The following is a 27,219-nucleotide window of genomic DNA, read 5'->3' as shown; positions in this document are numbered from 1 at the left end:
GGTCAATGCAACGTCAGCATACTCTCCCTTACTGTGGTCAATGCAATGTCAGCATACTCTCCCTTAGTGTGGTCAATGCAATGTCAGCATACTCTCCCTTAGTGTGGTCAATGCAATGTCAGCATACTCTCCCTTAGTGTGGTCAATGCAATGTCAGCATACTCTCCTTAGTGTGGTCAATGCAATGTCAGCATACTCTCCCTTAGTGTGGTCAATGCAATGTCAGCAAACTCTCCCTTAGTGTGGTCAATGCAATGTCAGCATACTCTCCCTTAGTGTGGTCAATGCAATGTCAGCATACTCTCCCTTAGTGTGGTCAATGCAACGTCAGCATACTCTCCCTTAGTGTGGTCAATGCAACGTCAGCATACTCTCCCTTACTGTGGTCAATGCAATGTCAGCATACTCTCCCTTAGTGTGGTCAATGCAATGTCAGCATACTCTCCCTTAGTGTGGTCAATGCAACGTCAGCATACTCTCCCTTAGTGTGGTCAATGCAATGTCAGCATACCGAGCTGTCATCCTAAACTACACCATCTAGACCGACAGCACACTCATCCCAACGGGTGTATAAATTGATGGAGATGTGAAGGGAAGACCTACAACCATATAACATCCGCAAACAACAACAAGCGGATAAAATTTGAAAAAAAGAAACACACACACACACATTTCTTTCCTAAGGCCTTTGCTCCCAAGTGGCACAAGGCACTGCATCTCAGTGCAAGAGGTGTCACTACAGTCCCTGGTTTGAATCCAGGCTGTATCACATCTGGATGTGATTGGGAGTCCCACAGGGTAGCACAAAAAAAGGCCTGATTGGTGGAGTCCTGCAGAGATGGTTGTCCTTCTGGAAGGTTCTCCCACCTCCACAGAGGAACTCTGGAGCTCTGTCAGAGTGACCATTGGGTTCTTCAAGCAGGCTGTCATGTGCCTTATACTGAGGAGTGGCTTCCGTCTGGCCACTCTACCATAAAGGCCTGATTGGTGGAGTGCTGCAGAGATGGTTGTCCTTCTGGAAGGTTCTCCCATCTCCACAGAGGAACTCTGATTTGTGACCCGTTGCCACAAGAAAAGGGCAACCAGTGAAGAACAAACACCATTGTAAATACAACCCATATGTATGCTTATTTAATTTCCCATTTCTTCTTAAACTATTTACACATCATCAAAACAGTGTATATATATAATATTACACTTAAAAGGACTCTATTCTATTCCTTTGAAAATGTTGTGAGTGTAATGTTTACTGTTTAGTTTTTATTGTTTATTTCACTTTTGTTTATTATCTACTTCACTTGCTTTGGCAATGTTAACATGTGTGTCCAATGACAATAAAACCCTTTGAATTGAATTCAGAGAGAGAGAGAATTTACGCTTCACAGGCTAGGATGTATGCAGACACACACACAAACACAAAACACACACACACAAACACACACACACACACACACACACACACACACACACACACACACACACACACACACACACACACACACACACACACACACACAAACACACAGACACAAACACACAGACACAAACACACACACACACACAAACACACACACACACACACACACAAACACACAGACACAAACACACACACACAAACACACACACAAACACACAGACACAAACACACACACAAACACACACACACACACAAACACACAGACACAAACACACACACACAAACACACACACACACACACACACACACACACACACACACACACACACACAACACACACACACACACACACACACACACACACACACACACACACACACACACACACACACACACACACACACACACACACACACAAACACACACACACACACACACACACACACACTCCCCCTTCCCCTCCTTCCTCTCTCATGAAGCGTCCTGTAAGAGAGAGCCCACTGGTAATTATATACGCCCCAGCTGTAACTATACCCAGTTCATCCCCTCCTCTTCCTGTGTGATGGACAACCAACAGGTCTTTAGAGTCAGTCCAACTCCTCAATTCCCTTCCCATGAAAACAGAAAGAGCGTCCAGTGAATGAGAACAGAATAATCTGTAATTCTGTTTCATTGATAGTTTGAATACCCCCCCCCTCCTCCTCCTCCCCGGCGTCTGCCACCCCTGTCCCCCAGCGCCTAGGGGCATCCTGTTACCCTCTGAATGGATTCCCTTCTTATCAGCCATCTGAATGGATTCCCTTCTTACTATGGCCTGTGCCCCTTCACTGTAACACATGACCAACAACCTCCTCTGACCAATAACCTCCTCTGACCAATAACCTCCTCTGACCAATAACCTCCTCTGACCAATAACCTCCTCTGACCAATAACCTCCTCTGACCAACAACCTCCTCTGACCAATAACCTCCTCTGACCAATAACCTCCTCTGACCAATAACCTCCTCTGACCAATAACCTCCTCTGCCCAAAACCCTCCTCTGACCAATAACCTCTTCTGACCAATAACCTCCTCTGCCCAATAACCTCCTCTGACCAATAACCTCCTCTGACCAATAACCTCCTCTGCACAATAACCTCCTCTGACCAATAACCTCATCTGCCCAATAACCTCCTCTGCCCAATAACCTCCTCTGACCAATAACCTCCTCTGCCCAATAACCTCCTCTGCCCAATAACCTCCTCTGCCCAATAACCTCCTCTGCCCAATAACCTCATCTGCCCAATAACCTCCTCTGACCAAAAACCTCCTCTGACCAATAACCTCCTCTGACCAATAACCTCCTCTGACCAATAACCTCCTCTGACCAATAACCTCCTCTGCCCAATAACCTCATCTGCCCAATAACCTCCTCTGACCAAAAACCTCCTCTGACCAATAACCTCCTCTGACCAATAACCTCCTCTGACCAATAACCTCCTCTGACCAATAACCTCCTCTGACCAATAACCTCCTCTGACCAATAACCTCTGACCAATAACCTCCTCTGACCAATAACCTCCTCTGACCAATAACCTCCTCTGACCAATAACCTCCTCTGCCCAATAATCTCTTCTGACCAATAATCTCTTCTGACCAATAATCTCTTCTGACCAATAACCTCCTCTGACCAATAATCTCTTCTGACCAAAAACCTCCTCTGACCAATAACCTCCTCTGACCAATAACCTCCTCTGACCAATAACCTCCTCTGACCAATAACCTCCTCTGACCAATAACCTCCTCTGACCAATAACCTCTGACCAATAACCTCCTCTGACCAATAACCTCCTCTGACCAATAACCTCCTCTGACCAATAACCTCCTCTGCCCAATAATCTCTTCTGACCAATAATCTCTTCTGACCAATAATCTCCTCTGCCCAATAATCTCCTCTGACCAAAAACCTCCTCTGACAACTTCCTCTTTAATAATGCCAATAACAAAAGTGGGAAAACCCCAGTCTGTCGCTCTCACTGTGTCACTTTCATTCAGACACCACCCACCCCGTCACATCCCTGCCCTGGTTCCCCCCACCCCACCCCCTCCTCTCCCTGCCCTGGTTCCCCCCACCCCTTCCTCTCCCTGCCCCGGGTCTCACCAACCCCCTCCTCTCTCTGCCCTGGTTCCCCAACCCCCTCCTAGCCCTTCCCTGGTTCCCCCACCCCCTCCTCTCCCTGCCCCGGGTTCCCCCACCCCATCCTCTCTCTGCACTGGTTCCCCCCGCCCCCTCCTCTCTCTGCCCTGGTTCCCCCCACCCCCTCTTCTCTCTGCCCTGGTTCTCCCCGCCCCCTCCTCTCCTTGCCCTGGTTGCCCCCACCCCCTCCTCTCTCTGCCCTGGTTCCCCCCACCCCCTCCTCTCTCTGCCCTGGTTCCCCCAACCCCTCTTTTCTCTGCCCTGGTTCCCCTCGCCCCCTCCTCTCCCTGCCCTGGTTCTCCTGTTAACTCCAGGGGTAGTGACTTGTGGTGTAAAACTCTGCGATGGAGTTCAGTTGGCCAGATAGATAGCGCTCTCCATCCCAGTGAATATGTACTGTCGTTAAGCCAACCTACAGGAGTCCTGGAGACCTCTTCATCACCTCACAAAACACATCTCTCAATGTAAGGGCTTTACTGACACGGGAAACATGTTTACATTGCCAAAGCAAGTGAAATAAACACTGTAAACATTCCACTCTCCATGTTTTTCCGGCCTGTCTCTCTCTCTCTCTCTTTTTATCTGTGTCTCCTCTCTCCTTTCTCTCCAACTCATCTCTGTGTTATGTGCCCTAACTGACTGTACTGTTGTGAAGAGGGCAACAGGTGGAGAGAAGTACTCAGCAGGAGGAAGATCTACGAGGGAGAGATGGTGAGATGGTGTGTCTGTAGACACTATAGAGACGAAGGTGACAATGAAGACGCCGATGAGGATGATTTTCTACAATTATGTAACTCTGTGTCTTCAAACCCCAAAATGTCACTCACTCACTCACTCACTCACTCACTCACTCACTCACTGTCCTCTCCATTCCCTCCTCTCGCTCCTCTTCGTTAGCTGGTAGTGTAATGAGGTCAGGACATTACCCTATTAGGGTCAGTCTGGGGGAAGCAACACATCCATCCCCTTATCTCTGTCCCTTATCTCTCTCCCTTATCTCTCTCCCTTATCTCTCTCCCTTATCTCTCTCCCTTTTTTCCACTGACACAAATAATGGAACAGACCCCCACTCTCTCCCTCTATCAGACCCCCACTCTCTCCCTCTATCAGACCACCTCTCTCTCCCTCTATCAGACCCCCACTCTCTCCCTCTATCAGACCCCCACTCTCTCCCTCTATCATACCCCCACTCTCTCCCTCTATCATACCCCCACTCTCTCCCTCTATCATACCCCCACTCTCTCCCTCTATCATACCCCCACTCTCTCCCTCTATCATACCCCCACTCTCTCCCTCTCATACTCCCACTCTCTCCCTCTATCATACCCCCACTCTCTCCCTCTATCATACCCCCACTCTCTCCCTCTCAGACCCCCACTCTCTCCCTCTATCATACCCCCACTCTCTCCCTCTCATACTCCCACTCTCTCCCTCTATCATACCCCCACTCTCTCCCTCTATCATACTCCCACTCTCTCCCTCTCAGACCCCCACTCTCTCCCTCTATCAGACCCCCACTCTCTCCCTCTATCAGACCCCCACTCTCTCCCTCTTTTAGACCCCCACTCTCTCCCTCTATCATACTCCCACTCTCTCCCTCTATCATACCCCCACTCTCTCCCTCTATCATACCCCCACTCTCTCCCTCTATCAGACCCCCACTCTCTCCCTCTATCAGACCCCCACTCTCTCCCTCTATCATACCCCCACTCTCTCCCTCTATCATACCCCCACTCTCTCCCTCTATCATACCCCCACTCTCTCCCTCTATTAGACCCCCACTCTCTCCCTCTATCATACCCCCACTCTCTCCCTCTCAGACTCCCACTCTCTCCCTCTATCATACCCCCACTCTCTCCCTCTATCAGACCCCCACTCTCTCCCTCTATCAGACCCCCACTCTCTCCCTCTCAGACCCCCACTCTCTCCCTCTCAGACCCCCACTCTCTCCCTCTCAGACCCACACTCTCTCCCTCTATCAGACCACTCTCTCTCCCTCTATCAGACCCCCACTCTCTCCCTCTCTCAGACCCCCACTCTCTCCCTCTATCAGACCCCCACTCTCTCCCTCTATCAGACCCCCACTCTCTCCCTCTATCAGACCCCCACTCTCTCCCTCTATCATACCCCCACTCTCTCCCTCTATCATACCCCCAGGCACTCCCTCTCAGACCCCCACTCTCTCCCTCTATCAGACCCCCACTCTCTCCCTCTATCAGACCCCCACTCTCTCCCTCTATCAGACCCCCACTCTCTCCCTCTATCATACCCCCACTCTCTCCCTCTATCAGACCCCCACTCTCTCCCTCTATCAGACCCCCACTCTCTCCCTCTATCAGACCCCCACTCTCTCCCTCTCAGACCCCCACTCTCTCCCTCTATCATAACCCCACTCTCTCCCTCTCAGACCCCCACTCTCTCCCTCTATCAGACCACCTCTCTCTCCCTCTATCATGCTCTCTCTCTCTCTCTCGCTCTGTCATGCTCTCTCTCTTTCTCTCATATGAACACACACTCAAGCACTCTCAGTCCGTCCCTGCCTGCCTACATCCCTCTCTCCATCCCTCAGTCCCTCCCTGCCTGCCTCTCTCCATCCATCAGTTTCTCCCTGCCTGCCTACCTCCCTTTCTCTGTCCCTCATTCTCCCCCTACCTGCCTCTCTCCATCCCTCAGTCTCTCCCTGCCTGCCTCTCTCCATCCTTCAGTCTCTCTCTCTCTGCCTGCCTACCTCCCTTTCTCTATCCCTCATTCTCCCCCTACCTGCTTCTCTCCATCCCTCATTCTCCCCCTACATCCCTCTCTCCATCCCTCAGTCTCTCCCTGCCTGCCTCTCTCCATTCCTCAGTCCCTCCCTGCCTGCCTCTCTCCCCCTCTCCACCCCCAGTCTCTCCCTGCCTGCCTCTCTCCATCCCTCAGTCCCTCCCTGCCTACCTACCTCCCTCTCTCTATCCTTCAGTCTCTCACTGCCTGCCCCTCTCCATCCCTCAGTCCCTCGCTGCCTGCCTACCTCCCTCTCTCCATCCCTCAGTCCCTCCCTGCCTACCTACCTCCCTCTCTCTATCCTTCAGTCTCTCACTGCCTGCGCCTCTCCATCCCTCAGTCCCTCCCTGCCTGCCTACCTCCCTCTCTCTATCCCTCAGTCTCTCCCTGCCTACCTCCCTCTCTCTGTCCCTCAGTCTCTCCCTACCTCCCTCTCTCTATCCCTCACATTCTCCCTGCCTGCCTCTCTCCATCCCTCAGTCCCTCCCTGCCTGCCTACCTCCCTCTCTCTATCCCTCAGTCTCTCCCTGCCTGCCTCTCTCTCTGTCCCTCAGTCTCTCCCTGTCTGCCTCACTACATCCCTCAGTCCCTCCCTGCCTGCCTCTCTCCATCCCTCAGTCCCTCCCTGCCTGCCTACCTCCCTCTCTCTATCCCTCAGTCTCTCCCTGCCTGCCACTCTCCATCCCTCAATCCCCCCAACCTCCCCAAAGAGATAATTCATTTCTTGGCATTAGTGTGAAATACTGAATTGTCATTGCTTAGTGCCTTTCTCTGTAATACCCCTGTCTGTCCATCTGTTTTCCTTTAAACCCTCTAGTCTAAGCCAATAGAAACAAATTGAATATTAGTGCAGGCATTGTTTGCAGAAAACAAGATCCCCATTATAGTGACTGAAAACAATCATGTACTTCTATTAAACAGATGTCTGTCATTCAACCTATTATTTAAACATTGGAAACAGATGATGCAGTAGCTAATCAAAATCACATTTATTCGCTAAGTACATTTACACAGACTCAGAATGTTACCTGGTGATATGGTGCTGCTAGACAACATACTCAGATTGTTACCTGGTGATATGGTGCTGCTAGACAACATACTCAGAATGTTACCTGGTGATATGGTGCTGCTAGACAACATACTCAGATTGTTACCTGGTGATATGGTGCTGCTAGACAACATACTCAGAATGTTACCTGGTGATATGGTGCTGCTAGACAACATACTCAGAATGTTACCTGGTGATATGGTGCTGCTAGACAACATACTCAGAATGTTACCTGGTGATATGGTGCTGCTAGACAACATACTCAGATTGTTACCTGGTGATATGGTGCTGCTAGACAACATACTCAGAATGTTACCTGGTGATATGGTGCTGCTAGACAACATACTCAGATTGTTACCTGGTGATATGGTGCTGCTAGACAACATACTCAGAATGTTACCTGGTGATATGGTGCTGCTAGACAACATACTCAGAATGTTACCTGGTGATATGGTGCTGCTAGACAACATACTCAGAATGTTACCTGGTGATATGGTGCTGCTAGACAACATACTCAGAATGTTACCTGGTGATATGGTGCTGCTAGTGATAGACAACATACTCAGAATGTTACCTGGTGATATGGTGCTGCTAGACAACATACTCAGAATGTTACCTGGTGATATGGTGCTGCTAGACAACATACTCAGAATGTTACCTGGTGATATGGTGCTGCTAGACAACATACTCAGAATGTTACCTGGTGATATGGTGCTGCTAGACAAAATACTCAGATTGTTACCTGGTGATATGGTGCTGCTAGACAACATACTCAGAATGTGACCTGGTGATATGGTGCTGCTAGACAACATACTCAGATTGTTACCTGGTGATATGGTGCTGCTAGTGATAGACAACATACTCTGAATGTTACCTGGTGATATGGTGCTGATAGACAACATACTCTGAATGTTACCTGGTGATATGGTGCTGCTAGTGATAGACAACATACTCAGATGTTACCTGGTGATATGGTGCTGCTAGACAACATACTCAGAATGTTACCTGGTGATATGGTGCTGCTAGACAACATACTCAGATTGATACCTGGTGATATGGTGCTGTTAGTGATAGACAACATAATCAGAATGTTACCTGGTGATATGGTGCTGCTAGACAACATACTCAGAATGTTACCTGGTGATATGGTGCTGCTAGACAACATACTCAGAATGTTACCTGGTGATATGGTGCTGCTAGACAACATACTCTGAATGTTACCTGGTGATATGGTGCTGATAGACAACATACTCTGAATGTTACCTGGTGATATGGTGCTGATAGACAACATACTCAGAATGTTACCTGGTGATATGGTGCTGCTAGACAACATACTCTGAATGTTACCTGGTGATATGGTGCTGATAGACAACATACTCAGAATGTTAATTGGTGATATGGTGCTGCTAGTGATAGACAACATACTCAGAAAGTTACCTGGTGATATGGTGCTGCTAGACAACATACACAGAATGTTACCTGGTGATATGGTGCTGATAGACAACAAACTCAGAATATTACCTGGTGATATGGTGCTGATAGACAACATACTCAGAATATTACCTGGTGATATGGTGCTGCTAGACAAAATACTCAGATTGTTACCTGGTGATATGGTGCTGCTAGACAACATACTCAGAATGTGACCTGGTGATATGGTGCTGCTAGACAACATACTCAGATTGTTACCTGGTGATATGGTGCTGCTAGTGATAGACAACATACTCTGAATGTTACCTGGTGATATGGTGCTGATAGACAACATACTCTGAATGTTACCTGGTGATATGGTGCTGCTAGTGATAGACAACATACTCAGATGTTACCTGGTGATATGGTGCTGCTAGACAACATACTCAGATTGTTACCTGGTGATATGGTGCTGCTAGACAACATACTCAGATTGTTACCTGGTGATATGGTGCTGCTAGACAACATACTCAGATTGTGACCTGGTGATATGGTGCTGCTAGACAACATACTCAGATTGTTACCTGGTGATATGGTGCTGCTAGACAACATACTCAGATTGTTACCTGGTGATATGGTGCTGCTAGACAACATACTCAGAATGTTACCTGGTGATATGGTGCTGCTAGACAACATACTCAGAATGTTACCTGGTGATATGGTGCTGCTAGACAACATACTCAGAATGTTACCTGGTGATATGGTGCTGCTAGACAACATACTCAGAATGTTACCTGGTGATATGGTGCTGCTAGTGATAGACAACATACTCAGAATGTTACCTGGTGATATGGTGCTGCTAGACAACATACTCAGAATGTTACCTGGTGATATGGTGCTGCTAGACAACATACTCAGAATGTTACCTGGTGATATGGTGCTGCTAGACAACATACTCAGAATGTTACCTGGTGATATGGTGCTGCTAGACAAAATACTCAGATTGTTACCTGGTGATATGGTGCTGCTAGACAACATACTCAGAATGTGACCTGGTGATATGGTGCTGCTAGACAACATACTCAGATTGTTACCTGGTGATATGGTGCTGCTAGTGATAGACAACATACTCTGAATGTTACCTGGTGATATGGTGCTGATAGACAACATACTCTGAATGTTACCTGGTGATATGGTGCTGCTAGTGATAGACAACATACTCAGATGTTACCTGGTGATATGGTGCTGCTAGACAACATACTCAGAATGTTACCTGGTGATATGGTGCTGCTAGACAACATACTCAGATTGATACCTGGTGATATGGTGCTGTTAGTGATAGACAACATAATCAGAATGTTACCTGGTGATATGGTGCTGCTAGACAACATACTCAGAATGTTACCTGGTGATATGGTGCTGCTAGACAACATACTCAGAATGTTACCTGGTGATATGGTGCTGCTAGACAACATACTCTGAATGTTACCTGGTGATATGGTGCTGATAGACAACATACTCTGAATGTTACCTGGTGATATGGTGCTGATAGACAACATACTCAGAATGTTACCTGGTGATATGGTGCTGCTAGACAACATACTCTGAATGTTACCTGGTGATATGGTGCTGATAGACAACATACTCAGAATGTTACCTGGTGATATGGTGCTGATAGACAACATACTCAGAATGTTACCTGGTGATATGGTGCTGCTAGACAACATACTCAGAATGTTACCTGGTGATATGGTGCTGCTAGACAACATACTCAGATTGATACCTGGTGATATGGTGCTGTTAGACAACATACTCAGAATGTTACCTGGTGATATGGTGCTGCTAGACAACATACTCAGAATGTTAATTGGTGATATGGTGCTGCTAGTGATAGACAACATACTCAGAAAGTTACCTGGTGATATGGTGCTGCTAGACAACATACACAGAATGTTACCTGGTGATATGGTGCTGATAGACAACAAACTCAGAATATTACCTGGTGATATGGTGCTGATAGACAACATACTCAGAATATTACCTGGTGATATGGTGCTGCTAGACAAAATACTCAGATTGTTACCTGGTGATATGGTGCTGCTAGACAACATACTCAGAATGTGACCTGGTGATATGGTGCTGCTAGACAACATACTCAGATTGTTACCTGGTGATATGGTGCTGCTAGTGATAGACAACATACTCTGAATGTTACCTGGTGATATGGTGCTGATAGACAACATACTCTGAATGTTACCTGGTGATATGGTGCTGCTAGTGATAGACAACATACTCAGATGTTACCTGGTGATATGGTGCTGCTAGACAACATACTCAGATTGTTACCTGGTGATATGGTTTTGCTAGACAACATACTCAGATTGTTACCTGGTGATATGGTGCTGCTAGACAACATACTCAGAATGTGACCTGGTGATATGGTGCTGCTAGACAACATACTCAGATTGTTACCTGGTGATATGGTGCTGCTAGACAACATACTCAGATTGTTACCTGGTGATATGGTGCTGCTAGACAACATACTCAGAATGTGACCTGGTGATATGGTGCTGCTAGACAACATACTCAGAATGTTACCTGGTGATATGGTGCTGATAGACAACATACTCAGAATGTTACCTGGTGATATGGTGCTGCTAGACAACATACTCAGAATGTTACCTGGTGATATGGTGCTGCTAGACAACATACTCTGAATGTTACCTGGTGATATGGTGCTGTTAGTGATAGACAACATACTCAGAATGTTACCTGGTGATATGGTGCTGCTAGTGATAGACAACACAGTCAGAATGTTACCTGGTGATATGGTGCTGCTAGACAACATACTCAGAATGTTACCTGGTGATATGGTGCTGCTAGTGATAGACAACATACTCAGAATGTTACCTGGTGATATGGTGCTGCTAGACAACATACTCAGAATGTTACCTGGTGATATGGTGCTGCTATACAACATACTCAGAATGTTACCTGGTGATATGGTGCTGATAGACAACATACTCAGAATGTTACCTGGTGATATGGTGCTGCTAGACAACATACTCAGAATGTCACCTGGTGATATGGTGCTGCTAGTGATAGACAAGATTTAGAGACAGAATACAGACAAACAAACAACATTTCAATACATGATATACAACTAGGAAGAGTGGTTTCTCTACATGATATACAACTAGGTAGAGTGGTTTCTCTACATGATATACAACTAGGTGGAGTGGTTTCTCTACATTATATACAACTAGGTAGAGTTGATCTTTTGTCTCTGTTTCTCTACATTATGTACAACTAGGAATAGTGGTTTCTCTACATGATATACATCTATGTAGAGTGGTTTCTCTACATTAAATACAACTAGGTAGAGTGTTTTCTCTGAATATCAGTGTTCCATTATTAGAGTGACCAGTGTTCCATTATTAGAGTGACCAGTGTTCCATTATTAAACTGACCAGTGTTCCATTATTAAAGTGACCAGTGTTCCATTATTAGAGTGACCAGTGTTCCATTATTAAACTGACCAGTGTTCCATTATTAAAGTGACCAGTGTTCCATTATTAAAGGGACCAGTGTTACATTATTATAGTGACCAGTGTTCCTTTATTAAAGTGACCAGTGTTCCATTATTAAAGTGACCAGTGTTCCATTATTAAAGTGACCAGTGTTCCATTATTAAAGTGACCAGTGTTCCATTATTAAAGTGACCAGTGTTCCATTATTAAAGTGACCAGTGTTCCATTATTAAAGTGACCAGTGTTCCATTATTAAAGTGACCAGTGTTCCATTATTAAAGTGACCAGTGTTCCATTATTAAAGTGACCAGTGTTCCATTATTAAAGTGACCAGTGTTCCATTATTAAAGTGACCAGTGTTCCATTATTAAAGGGACCAGTGTTCCATTATTAAAGTGACCAGTGTTCCATTATTAAAGTGACCTGCTCTTCCTCCCGGGGAAGGACTGCCCATTCCATGATCTCACCATCACGGTTGACAACTCCATTGTGTCCTCCTCCCAGAGCGCTAAGAACCTTGGCGTGATCCTGGACAACACCCTGTCGTTCTCAACTAACATCAAGGCGGTGGCCCGTTCCTGTAGGTTCATGCTCTACAACATCCGCAGAGTACGACCCTGCCTCACACAGGAAGCGGCGCAGGTCCTAATACAGGCACTTGTCATCTCCCGTCTGGATTACTGCAACTCGCTGCTGGCTGGGCTCCCTGCCTGTGCCATTAAACCCCTACAACTCATCCAGAACGCCGCAGCCCGTCTGGTGTTCAACCTTCCCAAGTTCTCTCATGTCACCCCGCTCCTCCGCTCTCTCCACTGGCTTCCAGTTGAAGCTCGCATCCGCTACAAGACCATGGTGCTTGCCTACGGAGCTGTGAGGGGAACGGCACCGCAGTACCTCCAGGCTCTGATCAGGCCCTACACCCAAACAAGGGCACTGCGTTCATCCACCTCTGGCCTGCTCGCCTCCCTACCACTGAGGAAGTACAGTTCCCGCTCAGCCCAGTCAAAACTGTTCGCTGCTCTGGCCCCCAATGGTGGAACAAACTCCCTCACGACGCCAGGACAGCGGAGTCAATCACCACCTTCCGGAGACACCTGAAACCCCACCTCTTCAAGGAATACCTAGGATAGGATAAAGTAATCCTTCTCACCCCCCTTAAATGATTTAGATGCACTATTGTAAAATGGCTGTTCCACTGGATGTCATAAGGTGAATTCACCAATTTGTAAGTCGCTCTGGATAAGAGCATCTGCCAAATGACTTAAATGTAATATGTAAATGTGACCAGTGTTCCATTATTAAAGTGACCAGTGTTCCATTATTAAAGGGACCAGTGTTACATTATTATAGTGACCAGTGTTCCTTTATTAAAGGGGCCAGTGTTCCTTTATTAAAGGGGCCAGTGTTCCATTATTAAAGGGACCAGTGTTCCATTATTAAAGGGACCAGTGATTCCATGTCTATGTATATAAGGCAGCAGCCTCTAAAGTGCAGGGTTGAGTATCCGGGTGGTAGCCGCCTAGTGAAAGTAACCAAGTTCAGTGCAGGGTACTGGGCAGAGGCCAGCATTTAACAGTCTGATGTCCTTGAGATAGAAGCTGTTTTTCAGTGTTTAGTTCCCAGCTATGATGCACCTGTACTGACCTCGCCTTCTGGATGTTGGAGCTGTGAACAGGCTGTGGCTCGGGTGCTGTAGGGAAGGCAGGCAGTATGCCCCCGGTGATGCATTGTGGCGGTGCCTTGCAGTTGCAGGCGGTGCAGTTGCTGTACCAGGCGGGTGTTACAGCCCAACACGATGCTCTCATTGGTTCACCTGCAAAAGTTTGCAAGGGTCTTAGGGGCTAAGCCGAATTTCCTCAGCCTCTTGAGGTTGTTGCGTCTTCTTCACAACACTGTCTATGTGTGGGTGGACCACTTCAGATTGTCAGTGATGTGTACGCCGAGGAACTTTACACCTTCTCTGCGGTCCCGTCGAGGTGGATGGGGGCGTCTCCTGAAGTCCACGATCAGCTCCTCCAGACACAGAGTATCAATCTGTTGTCTCTATACACAGAGTATTGATCTGTCTCTGTACACAGAGTATTGATCTATTGTCTCTATACACAGAGTATCAATCTGTTGTCTCCAGACACAGAGTATTGATCTGTTGTCTCTATACATAGAGTATCAATCTGTTGTTTCTATACACAGAGTATCAATCTGTTGTCTCTAGACACAGAGTATTGATCTGTTGTCTCTATGCACAGAGTATTGATCCGTTGTTTCTAGGCACAGAGTATTGATCTGTTGTTGCCCCAGCTCCATAACCACCAAACACTAATCATATTTATCTCAGGCCATCACACACACACACACACACACACACACACACACACACACACACACACACACACACACACACACACACACACACACACACACACACACACACACACACACACACACACACACACACACACTCCCCAGTCCCCAGTCCCCAGTCCCCAGTCCCCAGTCCCCAGTCCCTTCTCCCTCCTCCAGAGTGGCCAATTTGAACAGGGTCTGGCCGGAGGGGCAGAGGTGATGATGAGGATGTGGGTTGTACATCATCAAACCCTGCGAGGCGCATCAGAAGCAGCCATTATTGAATCAGCACTGCTTTGTTAAATCCGACTCATGTCAGAACCAGGTGTAAACGGGGCTAGAGAAAGAGATGAATAGGACAGAGTGCTATAGACAGAGTCTGTTGGTCACTTCTTGTAGAAGATCGGATAGTGGAGAGAATCAAATCATATTAAATTGTATTTGTCACATGTGCCGAATACAACTGGTGTAGGCATTAGAGTGAAATGCTTACTTACATGGCCTTAACCAACAATGCAGTTAAAAAAAAAATACACTATGAAAAAAAGAATAAGAAATAAAAGTAACAAATAATTAAAGAGCAGAAGTAAATTAACAATAGTGAGACCATTGTACCGGTACATAGTCAATGTGAGGAGGTACCGGTTTTATTGAGGTAATATGTACATGTAGGTAGAGTGACTATGCATAGATGATAACAACAGAGAGTAGCAGCAATCAGAGTGCGTGGGGTTGTAATCTGTTTAGAAGCCTCTTGAATCCTAGATTTGGCGCGGTAGCAGAGAGAACAGTCTATGACTAGGGTGGCTGGAGTCTTTGACCATTTCTAGAAGGGAGATTATCAGAGTGCATGGAAGGGGCACACTCCTTAAAACAACATTTCCTTGAACAATAATCACACCCTTGTGTTAGTAACCGGATTAAAGTGTGTACGGGGGGGGGGGGGGCGGCAACTCAGATCTTATTGGTGGAAATGTCAATCCATCATCTCTCTTCCTCCACTCTGCTGACAGCTGAAACTAGCTGTGATTTGAACCGGTAGAGCTACGGTATGATGGTGTCTGTAGAGATGGACAGACGTTATAAGACAGGTGTCTTTCTTGTAGGTGTGGCGGATACATGCGGATTTCTGACGATGTAACGTCCATTATGGGATTTCAGCTGTAATTCAGGAGAGCATCTGAATAGGTTTTAATAAGCCCGGTGTTTTCTGAATGGATGGTTGTGGGTCTGGGTCCGTATTCATGAAACGTCTCAGAGTGCTGATCTCTGATCAGAATAGAATTTTAGAACACAATGAATAAGAATGCATGGACAGGGGGGAATCTGATCCTGGACCAGCTCTCCTACTCTGTATTTTTATGAATACAGGCCCGGGACATCTTTGGCTCAACATCTACACTATGGTTACAAAAGTATGTGGACACCCCTTCAAATGCATGGGTTCGGCTATTTCGGCGACAACCTTTGCGGACGGGTGTATAAAATCGAGCACACAGCCACGCAATCTCCTTAGGGAAAACATTGGCAGTAGAATGGCCATTACTGAAGAGTTCAGTGACTTTCAACGTGTCATCGTCATAGGATGCCACCATTCCAACAAGTCAGTTTATCAAATTTCTGCCCTGCTAGAGCTGCCCCGGTCAACTGCTTAGTGCTGTTGTTGAGAATTGGAAACGTCTAGGAGCAACAACATCTAGGGGCTCAGCCGCAAAGTGGAAAGCCGCACAAGTTCACAAGGGAGACCTGATCCTAGATCCTTGTAGAATTGTAGAATTGTAGTGCCGACTGCGAGCCACATCAGCCTGACCTCACTAATGCTCTTGTGGCTGAATGGAAGCAAGTCCCTGCAGCAATGTTCCAACATCTAGTGGAAAGCCTTCCCAGAAGAGTGGAGGCTGTTTTAGCAGCAATGTTCCAACATCTAGTGGAAAGCCTTCCCAGAAGAGTGGAGGCTGTTTTAGCAGCAATGTTCCAACATCTAGTGGAAAGCCTTCCCAGAAGAGTGGAGGCTGTTTTAGTAGCAATGTTCCAACATCTAGTGGAAAGCCTTCCCAGAGGAGTGGAGGCTGTTATAGCAGCAATGTTCCAACATCTAGTGGAAAGCCTTCCCAGAGGAGTGGAGGCTGTTATAGCAGCAATGTTCCAACATCTAGTGGAAAGCCTTCCCAGAAGAGTGGAGGCTGTTATAGCAGCAATGTTCCTACATCTAGTGGAAAGCCTTCCCAGAAGAGTGGAGGCTGTTATAGCAGCAATGTTCCAACATCTAGTGGAAAGCCTTCCCAGAAGAGTGGAGGCTGTTATAGCAGCAATGTTCCAACATCTAGTGGAAAGCCTTCCCAGAAGAGTGGAGGCTGTTATAGCAGCAATGTTCCAACATCTCGTGGAAAGCCTTCCCAGAGGAGTGGAGGCTGTTATAGCAGCAATGTTCCTACATCTAGTGGAAAGCCTTCCCAGAAGAGTGGAGGCTGTTATAGCAGCAATGTTCCAACATCTCGTGGAAAGCCTTCCCAGAGGAGTGGAGGCTGTTATAGCAGCAATGTTCCTACATCTAGTGGAAAGCCTTCCCAGAAGAGTGGAGGATGTTATAGCAGCAATGTTCCAACATCTCATGGAAAGCCTTCCCAGAGCAGTGGAGGCTGTTATAGCAGCAATGTTCCTACATCTAGTGGAAAGCCTTCCCAGAAGAGTGGAGGTTGTTATAGCAGCAATGTTCCAACATCTTGTGGAAAGCCTTCCCAGAAAAGTGGAGGCTGTTATAGCAGCATTGTTCCAACATCTAGTGGAAAGCCTTCCCAGAAAAGTGGAGGCTGTTATAGCAGCATTGTTCCAACATCTAGTGGAAAGCCTTCCCAGAAGAGTGGAGGTTGTTATAGCAGCGAAGGGGGATGTTGGACAAGCAGGTTTTCACATAATTTTGGTCATGTAGTTTACCAGTGGGCTATTAAAGGAGAGACCTCCATCTTGTGGCAACACTGTGAAGCACATCGAAGACATTGTAAAACATTTTACCGTCACATTTTTAGGACTCGTCTGGCTAGTAACTGATAAACCGATTTATGCATATTTGACATCAACCAGAAATACTTTATTGTATGAAATCACATTCTAAACTTTATAAATATATGTAAACTCCATTATGCATGTAATTTATAAATAAATCATATTGTGACAACAGAAAGTGTTTTTCTCCATATATGATTTTGGGCAATTTCAACGTTATTTGATGGATGGCTATGTTCAACTAGAAACAACTAATTAGAATAGTCCGAATTTGCATGACATGTTAAGCAGGTCCATTGCTCTTGATAACACATCATCAGGCATCCCTCACTCTGCCCACTATCATTGTTCTACTTCCCATCCAGTCTTTGTCACTTTTTTAAATCTAATTTTAGAAATGTATCACATTTCACCATTTAGAGGGAGACGAGTTTCTCTGTGATTAAAACCTATGATGGTTATTGCACTATAGACAATTGATGGATCCCCCCTCTGCCTTGAGAAATATAATACAGTCTTTACCTTAACAGAAACTGTATCCATAGAAGACATTTGAGATCAGACTTTTAGAGCAAATTCACTTATATTTTTATTGAATTTATGAATTTGTGTTTATTTATTTTATTCTCAACAGCAAGAAACATACAAGTAATTAGAACCCAGATGAAAGGATTCCCACATGATAGAACCCTGGAGAAAGGATTCCCACATGATAGAACCCTGGGGAAAGGATTCCCACATGATAGAACCCTGGAGAAAGGATTCCCACATGATAGAACCCTGGAGGAAGGATTCCCACATGATAGAACCCTGGAGAAAGGATTCCTACATGATAGAACCCTGGAGAAAGGATTCCCACATGATAGAACCCTGGAGAAAGGATTCCCACATGATAGAACCCTGGAGAAAGGATTCCCACATGATAGAACCCTGGTGAAAGGATTCCCACATGATAGAACCCTGGAGAAAGGATTCCCACATGATAGAACCCTGGAGGAAGGATTCCCACATGATAGAACCCTGGAGAAAGGATTCCTACATGATAGAACCCTGGTGAAAGGATTCCCACATGATAGAACCCTGGAGAAAGGATTCCCACATGATAGAACCCTGGAGAAAGGATTCCCACATGATAGAACCCTGGAGAAAGGATTCCCACATGATAGAACCCTGGTGAAAGGATTCCCACATGATAGAACCCTGGAGAAAGGATTCTCACATGATAGAACCCTGGAGAAAGGATTCCTGCATGATAGAACCCTGGTGAAAGGATTCCTACATGATAGAACCCTGGAGAAAGGATTCTCACATGATAGAACCCTGGAGAAAGGATTCCTGCATGATAGAACCCTGGTGAAAGGATTCCTACATGATAGAACCCTGGAGAAAGGATTCCCACATGATAGAACCCTGGTGAAAGGATTCCTACACGATAGAACCCTGGAGAAAGGATTCCCACATGATAGAACCCTGGTGAAAGGATTCCCACATGATAGAACCCTGGAGAAAGGATTCCCACATGATAGAACCCTGGAGAAAGGATTCCCACATGATAGAACCCTGGAGAAAGGATTCCCACATGATAGAACCCTGGAGAAAGGATTCCCACATGATAGAACCCTGGTGAACGGATTCTCACATGATAGAACCCTGGAGAAAGGATTCCTGCATGATAGAACCCTGGAGAAAGGATTCCCACATGATAGAACCCTGGAGAAAGGATTCCCACATGATAGAACCTGGAGAAAGGATTCCTGCATGATAGAACCCTGGTGAAAGGATTCTCACATGATAGAACCCTGGAGAAAGGATTCCTGCATGATAGAACCCTGGTGAAAGGATTCCTACATGATAGAACCCTGGAGAAAGGATTCTCACATGATAGAACCCTGATGAAAGGATTCCTACATGATAGAACCCTGGAGAAAGGATTCCCACATGATAGAACCCTGATGAAAGGATTCCTACACGATAGAACCCTGGAGAAAGGATTCCCACATGATAGAACCCTGGTGAAAGGATTCCCACATGATAGAACCCTGGAGAAAGGATTCCCACATGATAGAACCCTGGAGAAAGGATTCCTACATGATAGAACCCTGGTGAAAGAATTCCCACGTGATAGAATCCTGGTGAAAGAATTCCCACGTGATAGAATCCTGGGGAAAGAATTCCCACTTGATAGCCATTCCCAGTAAGCACAGTGCTTCTTCATCAATACCTCAACGTTGTTAAGACCAGCTTTATAAAACGGGAGACCAAAAAAACGTCCCTGGCCAACCAATCATGCAACTTCCTTCTTATGAATACTGTTCACTCAACATTGATTTATTTTTTTATGGAAAATATATTATGGCTATAGATTGTGGCTTAAGATGACCACTTACATGGCACGTGCTTTGCAGAGGAGGTGCACATCTGGCTCCCAGGCACAAATCCTATCAGGGAGCTACAAGCTGAGAAAACGTACAGTTCAGATTGCATCATGTTATAACATCAGGCATGTGCTTGTGACAGAAGAAAAGTCACATCACGGTTTGGACTAACGTCGAAGCCTCATGAGTAACACAGGAATGGAGAACTGTTTACCTGGTAAACTACTTTCATGTTTCTGTCCAGTTCATCAACCAGAAGCATAGTTTCTAAACAGAAAGAAAGAAAAGGACACATAATGTGTTTGTGTTATGCGTAACGTATTTACGGCAGGTGTTATAACTCTTGAAGCGAGTATATTCTTAGGAATCATTTCAATAAACCACTGTTTTGTTTTTGTCTTTTTCTTTCTTATTTTAGTCCATTACGTTGATATTATACTGCGTACTGTAATGCTGTGCAACACATCGACGTATTCAATATTATTCTGTCGTGAACCAGTTCCCTTTAAAAGTATTCGTTATTTCCTTAAACATGCGTTCCTCTCCTGGCTAAAACAGGACTTGTTTTAATTGGTTGGGCCTGGGATGGCGTGGCCTTGAGACCGGACAAACCCAGTCAGGCCCGTTGTCTCCAGAGGCTAGTGCACAACACCACCTGAAGGTTTCCTGGCCAACTGCAAGACGCCAGGAAAGACAACAAGAGAAAGAAGACTCGTTGGTGTTTCTGAAAGGGCTACAGAGCGAGAACAGTTTCATCCTTTCATTCTTCTTTTTTATTATCCTAACAAAGTTTCATGTAGTTATAGATATTTTTTATTCAAAATAACATCTGAATATTATACATAATTCTCTTTTTTGGGGGGGGGACTATGTACAGAAGTGCAAAGAAAGTACAACCTAGGTTTCCCCTCGTTTGTTAGTGGCTAAGTGAAGAGATCAGTGTACGTACTCCATGCTCGACCCGCCTCCAACCCCTGACCCCGACTACAATGCCCCCCCCTAAGAGTGATCAAATAGGCAGCTGGGTTTTCAACACGGCCTGACATCCAGGGGCATTTAAAATATTCAAACAATAGTTACTATTTAAATAAATGAACAAGATTTCTTAGTAATGTTTTTCCCATGTAAGAGTGACTAGTGACTGTTACCACCCAGATGGTTATGACAATAGTGTTCCGTGGTTTCCGTGGTTACCACAGTAGGCCTCATGTATCTACGTCGTTCCTCAATGTCAGATACCCATATCAAATATATTTGTTCGAAAAACTTAAACAGACAAGATTTTAACAAAATTCTTACAGATCACAGAAAAGAAAAAACATTTTTTTTGTTTGTTTTACAATCATAAAACTAACAGTGTAATTTTCAAATCAATGTTACATGAAATTTCAGAAAACTAAATATGGTATGAAGAACACACAACAACAAAAAACACACACATTACCTAATATTCAGCATCCTACAAAAGTTACTGGTGAAAATCTAGTGAGACAAACACCTTTAACAGAAATATCAAAAATGTAATCGGTGCACTAAACAAAACGAAACAACACATTCATCTTCTTCACCGTCTTAGTAACTCAACAACAAAACACCATGTTTTCAGTGAAGGAAAGACATAAGCAACAATCCTATACACGCTGTGTGGTGACAAAACGGAAAGGGGGTAGGAGAAGAGGACGATTTGAAAAGGCATGTCGCATTGTTGCCGAACTCGTGGTGTTTTCTAAGGCTTTGGATGAGTAATACAATCAGGGGCAAACTTTTGCCAACTCTTTTATATCATACCATCAATCAACATGCTCCAAGCAACACCCACAATGCATGCAGAGGCAGTTTTTAGAAAACAGCTCTACACTCCCCCATTGCTTCTATACACAACTCTACACTCCCCCATTGCTTCTATACACAGCTCTACACTCCCCCATTACTTCTATACACAGCTCTACACTCCCCCATTACTTCTATACACAGCCCTACACTCCCCCATTACTTCTATACACAGCTCTACACTCCCCCATTACTTCTATACACAGCTCTACACTCCCCCATTGCTTCTATACACAGCTCTACACTCCCCCATTGCTTCTATACACAGCTCTACACTCCCCCATTGCTTCTATACACAGCTCTACACTCCCCTATTGCTTCTATACACAACACTACACTCCCCCATTGCTTCTATACACAGCTCTACACTCCCCCATTACTTCTATACACAGCTCTACACTCCCCCATTGCTTCTATACACAACTCTACACTCCCCCATTACTTCTATACACAAAACTACACTCCCCATTGCTTCCATACACAGCTCTACACTCCCCTATTGCTTCTATACACAACACTACACTCCCCCATTACTTCTATACACAGCTCTACACTCCCCCAATACTTCTATACACAACTCTACACTCCCCCATTGCTTCTATACACAGCTCTACACTCCCCCATTACTTCTATACACAACTCTACACTCCCCCATTACTTCCATACACAGCTCTACACTCCCCCATTGCTTCTATACACAGCTCTACACTCCCCCATTGCTTCTATACACAGCTCTACACTCCCCCATTACTTCTATACACAGCTCTACACTCCCCCATTACTTCTATACACAGCTCTACACTCCCCCATTACTTCTATACACAGCTCTACACTCCCCCATTACTTCTATACACAACTCTACACTCCCCCATTGCTTCTATACACAGCTCTACACTCCCCCATTACTTCTATACACAGCTCTACACTCCCCCATTACTTCTATACACAGCCCTACACTCCCCCATTACTTCTATACACAGCTCTACACTCCCCCATTACTTCTATACACAGCTCTACACTCCCCCATTGCTTCTATACACAGCTCTACACTCCCCCATTACTTCTATACACAGCTCTACACTCCCCCATTACTTCTATACACAGCTCTACACTCCCACATTACTTCTATACACAGCTCTACACTCCCCCATTACTTCTATACACAGCTCTACACTCCCCCATTACTTCTATACACAGCCCTACACTCCCCCATTACTTCTATACACAGCTCTACACTCCCCCATTACTTCTATACACAACTCTACACTCCCCCATTGCTTCTATACACAACTCTACACTCCCCCATTACTTCTATACACAGCTCTACACTCCCCCATTACTTCTATACACAGCTCTACACTCCCCATTACTTCTATACACAGCTCTACAATCCCCCATTGCTTCTATACACAGCTCTACACTCCCCCATTGCTTCTATACACAACACTACACTCCCCCATTACTTCTATACACAGCTCTACACTCCCCCATTGCTTCTATACACAACACTACACTCCCCCATTACTTCTATACACAGCTCTACACTCCCCCATTACTTCTATACACAACACTACACTCCCCCATTACTTCTATACACAGCTCTACACTCCCCCATTGCTTCTATACACAACACTACACTCCCCCATTACTTCTATACACAGCTCTACACTCCCCCATTGCTTCTATACACAACACTACACTCCCCCATTACTTCTATACACAGCTCTACACTCCCCCATTACTTCTATACACAACAGTACACTCCCCCATTACTTCTATACACAGCTCTACACTCCCCCATTGCTTCTATACACAGCTCTACACTCCCCCACGCATCCATCCAGAAGTGTATCTGTGATTTTGGCTCGTCCTGCCCTACCACAGGTGTCATTGAAAAGAAACACAGGAAGAGAGAGAGAGAGAGAGAAAGAGAGAAAAAAACACAAGAAAAAAAACAACAACCTTTGGTTGTAACTATTCAAAATTATACCTTTTAACTCACAGTTAATTACACAAAATGTTTTTTTCACAAGTTGTCTTATGTCATAGACCATATGCAATGCACTTAACATGATTTGTTGTTGTTGTATGAATTGTAAACACCGCCACATTGAAACTGACATAACATCTCAACCATTTTTTTTTTTTTTTTTTTACCTTTATTTTACTAGGCAAGTCAGTTAAGAACAAATTCTTATTTTCAATGACGGCCTGGGAACAGTGGGTTAACTGCCTGTTCAGGGGCAGAACGACAGATTTTGTACCTTGTCAGCTCGGGGATTTGAACTTGCAACCTTTCGGTTACTAGTCCAATGCTCTAACCACTAGGCTACACTGCCGCCCCATAAACCATGAGCCACCCTCAGTGGTGTAAAGTTATAATTAAGTAAAAACACTTGAAAGTACTACTTCATTTTTTGGGGGGGGGGGTTTATCTGTACTTTATTTGACTATTTATAATTTTGACAACTTGTACTTTTACTCCACTACATTCCTAAAGAAAATATTGTACTTTTTACTCCTTATATTTTCCCTGAAAAAAACCCCGAAAGTACTCGTTCAATTTTGAATTCTTAGCGGGACAGGAAAATAGTCAAATTCACACACTTATCAAGAGAACACCTACTGCATCCAGTCTGGCGGATGACTAAACACAAATGCATAATTTGTAAATAATGTCTGTGTTGGATTGTGCCCCTTGTTATCCATTAATTATGAAAACAACAAAATGGTGGCGTCTGCTTTGACATAAGGACATTTTTTTTAAATATTTATGGTTTTACTTTGACTTTTGATACGTAAGAATATTTTAGCAATTACATTTACCTTTTAAACTTAAGTATATTTAAAACCAAGTTCTTTTAGACTTTTACTCAAGCTGTATTTTACTGGGTGACTTTCATTTTTACTTCAGTAACTTTCTATTAAGGTATCTATACTTTTACTCAAGTATGACAATTGGGTACTTTTTCCACCACTTGCCACTCTGCAACTGTTTGAAACATCTCACTCCTCTCAGTGATTTGGTTTATCGTGCAACTTTCAACTGTTCCTCATTCTATCATTCCTTTTCTAGAGTATTTTTTCCATCACTAGTGAGATAGACTATACCCAGAGAGGACCGGGTCTTAATAGAACCAACTAGTCTATAGACAATACCCAGAGAGGACCGGGTCTTAACAGAACCAACTAGAGTCTATAGACTATACCCAGAGAGGACCGGGTCTTAACAGAACCAACTAGAGTCTATAGACTATACCCAGAGAGGACCGGGTCCTAACAGAACCAACTAGAGTCTATAGACTATACCCAGAGAGGACCCGGTCCTAATAGAACCAACTATAGTCTATAGACTATACCCAGAGAGGACCGGTTCCTAACAGAACCAACTAGAGTCTATAGACTATACCCAGAGAGGACCGGGTCTTAACAGAACCAACTAGAGTCTATAGACTATACCCAGAGAGGACCGGGTCCTAACAGAACCAACTAGAGTCTATAGACTATACCCAGAGAGGACCGGGTCTTAACATAACCAATTAGAGTCTATAGACTATACCCAGAGAGGACCGGGTCCTAACAGAACCAACTAGAGTCTATAGACTATACCCAGAGAGGACCCGGTCCTAATAGAACCAACTATAGTCTATAGACTATACCCAGAGAGGACCGGTTCCTAACAGAACCAACTAGAGTCTATAGACTATACCCAGAGAGGACCGGGTCTTAACAGAACCAACTAGAGTCTATAGACAATACCCAGAGAGGACCGGGTCTTAACAGAACCAACTAGAGTCTATAGACTATACCCAGAGAGGACCGGTTCCTAACAGAACATACTAGAGTCTATAGACTATACCCAGAGAGGACCGGGTCTTAACAGAACCAACTAGAGTCTATAGACTATACCCAGAGAGGACCGGGTATTAACAGAACCAACTAGAGTCTATAGACTATACCCAGAGAGGACCGGGTCTTAACAGAACCAACTAGAGCCTATAGACTATACCCAGAGAGGACCGGGTCCTAACAGAACCAACTAGAGTCTATAGAGAATATCCAGAGAGGACTGGGTCCTAACAGAACCAACTAGAGACTATAGACTATTCCCAGAGAGGACCGGGTCCTAACAGAACCAACTAGAGTCTATAGACTATACCCAGAGAGGACTGGGTCCTAACAGAACCAGCTAGAGTCTATAGACTATACCCAGAGAGGACCGGGTCCTAACAGAACCAACTAGAGTCTATAGACTATACCCAGAGAGGACCGGGTCCTAACAGAACCAACTAGAGTCTATAGACTATACCCAGAGAGGACCGGTTCCTAACAGAACATACTAGAGTCTATAGACTATACCCAGAGAGTATACAGAATCCTAACAGAACCAACTAGAGTCTATAGACTATACCCAGAGAGTATACAGAATCCTAACAGAACCAACTAGAGTCTATAGACTATACCCAGAGAGGACCGGGTCCTAACAGAACCAGCTAGACTCTATAGACTATACCCAGAGAGGACCGGGTCTTAATAGAACCAACTAGTCTATAGACAATACCCAGAGAGGACCGGGTCTTAACAGAACCAACTAAAGTCTTTAGACTATACCCAGAGAGGACCGGGTCTTAACAGAACCAACTAGAGTCTATAGACTATACCCAGAGAGGACCGGGACTTAACAGAACCAACTAGAGTCTATAGACAATACCCAGAGAGGACCGGGTCTTAACAGAACCAACTAGAGTCTATAGACTATACCCAGAGAGGACCGGGTCCTAACAGAACCAACTAGAGACTATAGACTATTCCCAGAGAGGACCGGGTCCTAACAGAACCAACTAGAGTCTATAGACTATACCCAGAGAGGACTGGGTCCTAACAGAACCAGCTAGAGTCTATAGACTATACCCAGAGAGGACCGGGTCCTAACAGAACCAACTAGAGTCTATAGACTATACCCAGAGAGGACCGGGTCCTAACAGAACCAACTAGAGTCTATAGACTATACCCAGAGAGGACCGGTTCCTAACAGAACATACTAGAGTCTATAGACTATACCCAGAGAGGACCGGTTCCTAACAGAACCAACTAGAGTCTATAGACTATACCCAGAGAGGACCGGGTCCTAACAGAACCAGCTAGACTCTATAGACTATACCCAGAGAGGACCGGGTCTTAATAGAACCAACTAGTCTATAGACAATACCCAGAGAGGACCGGGTCTTAACATAACCAACTAGAGTCTATAGACTATACCCAGAGAGGACCGGGTCTTAACAGAACCAACTAGAGTCTATAGACTATACCCAGAGAGGACCGGGTC

The 27,219-nt window shown here is 45.1% G+C and overlaps 1 pseudogene; it reads right to left on the bottom strand.

Moving 5' to 3' along the window:
• Positions 1 to 27,219, bottom strand: part of LOC135545116 (basic proline-rich protein-like) — a 53,369-nt pseudogene that overhangs the window by 13,883 nt on the left and 12,267 nt on the right.

The sequence above is a fragment of the Oncorhynchus masou genome, chromosome 9, assembly GCF_036934945.1.
Source record: "Oncorhynchus masou masou isolate Uvic2021 chromosome 9, UVic_Omas_1.1, whole genome shotgun sequence".
NCBI classification, from domain to species: Eukaryota; Metazoa; Chordata; class Actinopteri; order Salmoniformes; family Salmonidae; genus Oncorhynchus; species Oncorhynchus masou.
Note: the sequence above shows the minus strand (reverse complement) of the source record. Positions and strands in the feature narration are given on the sequence as shown.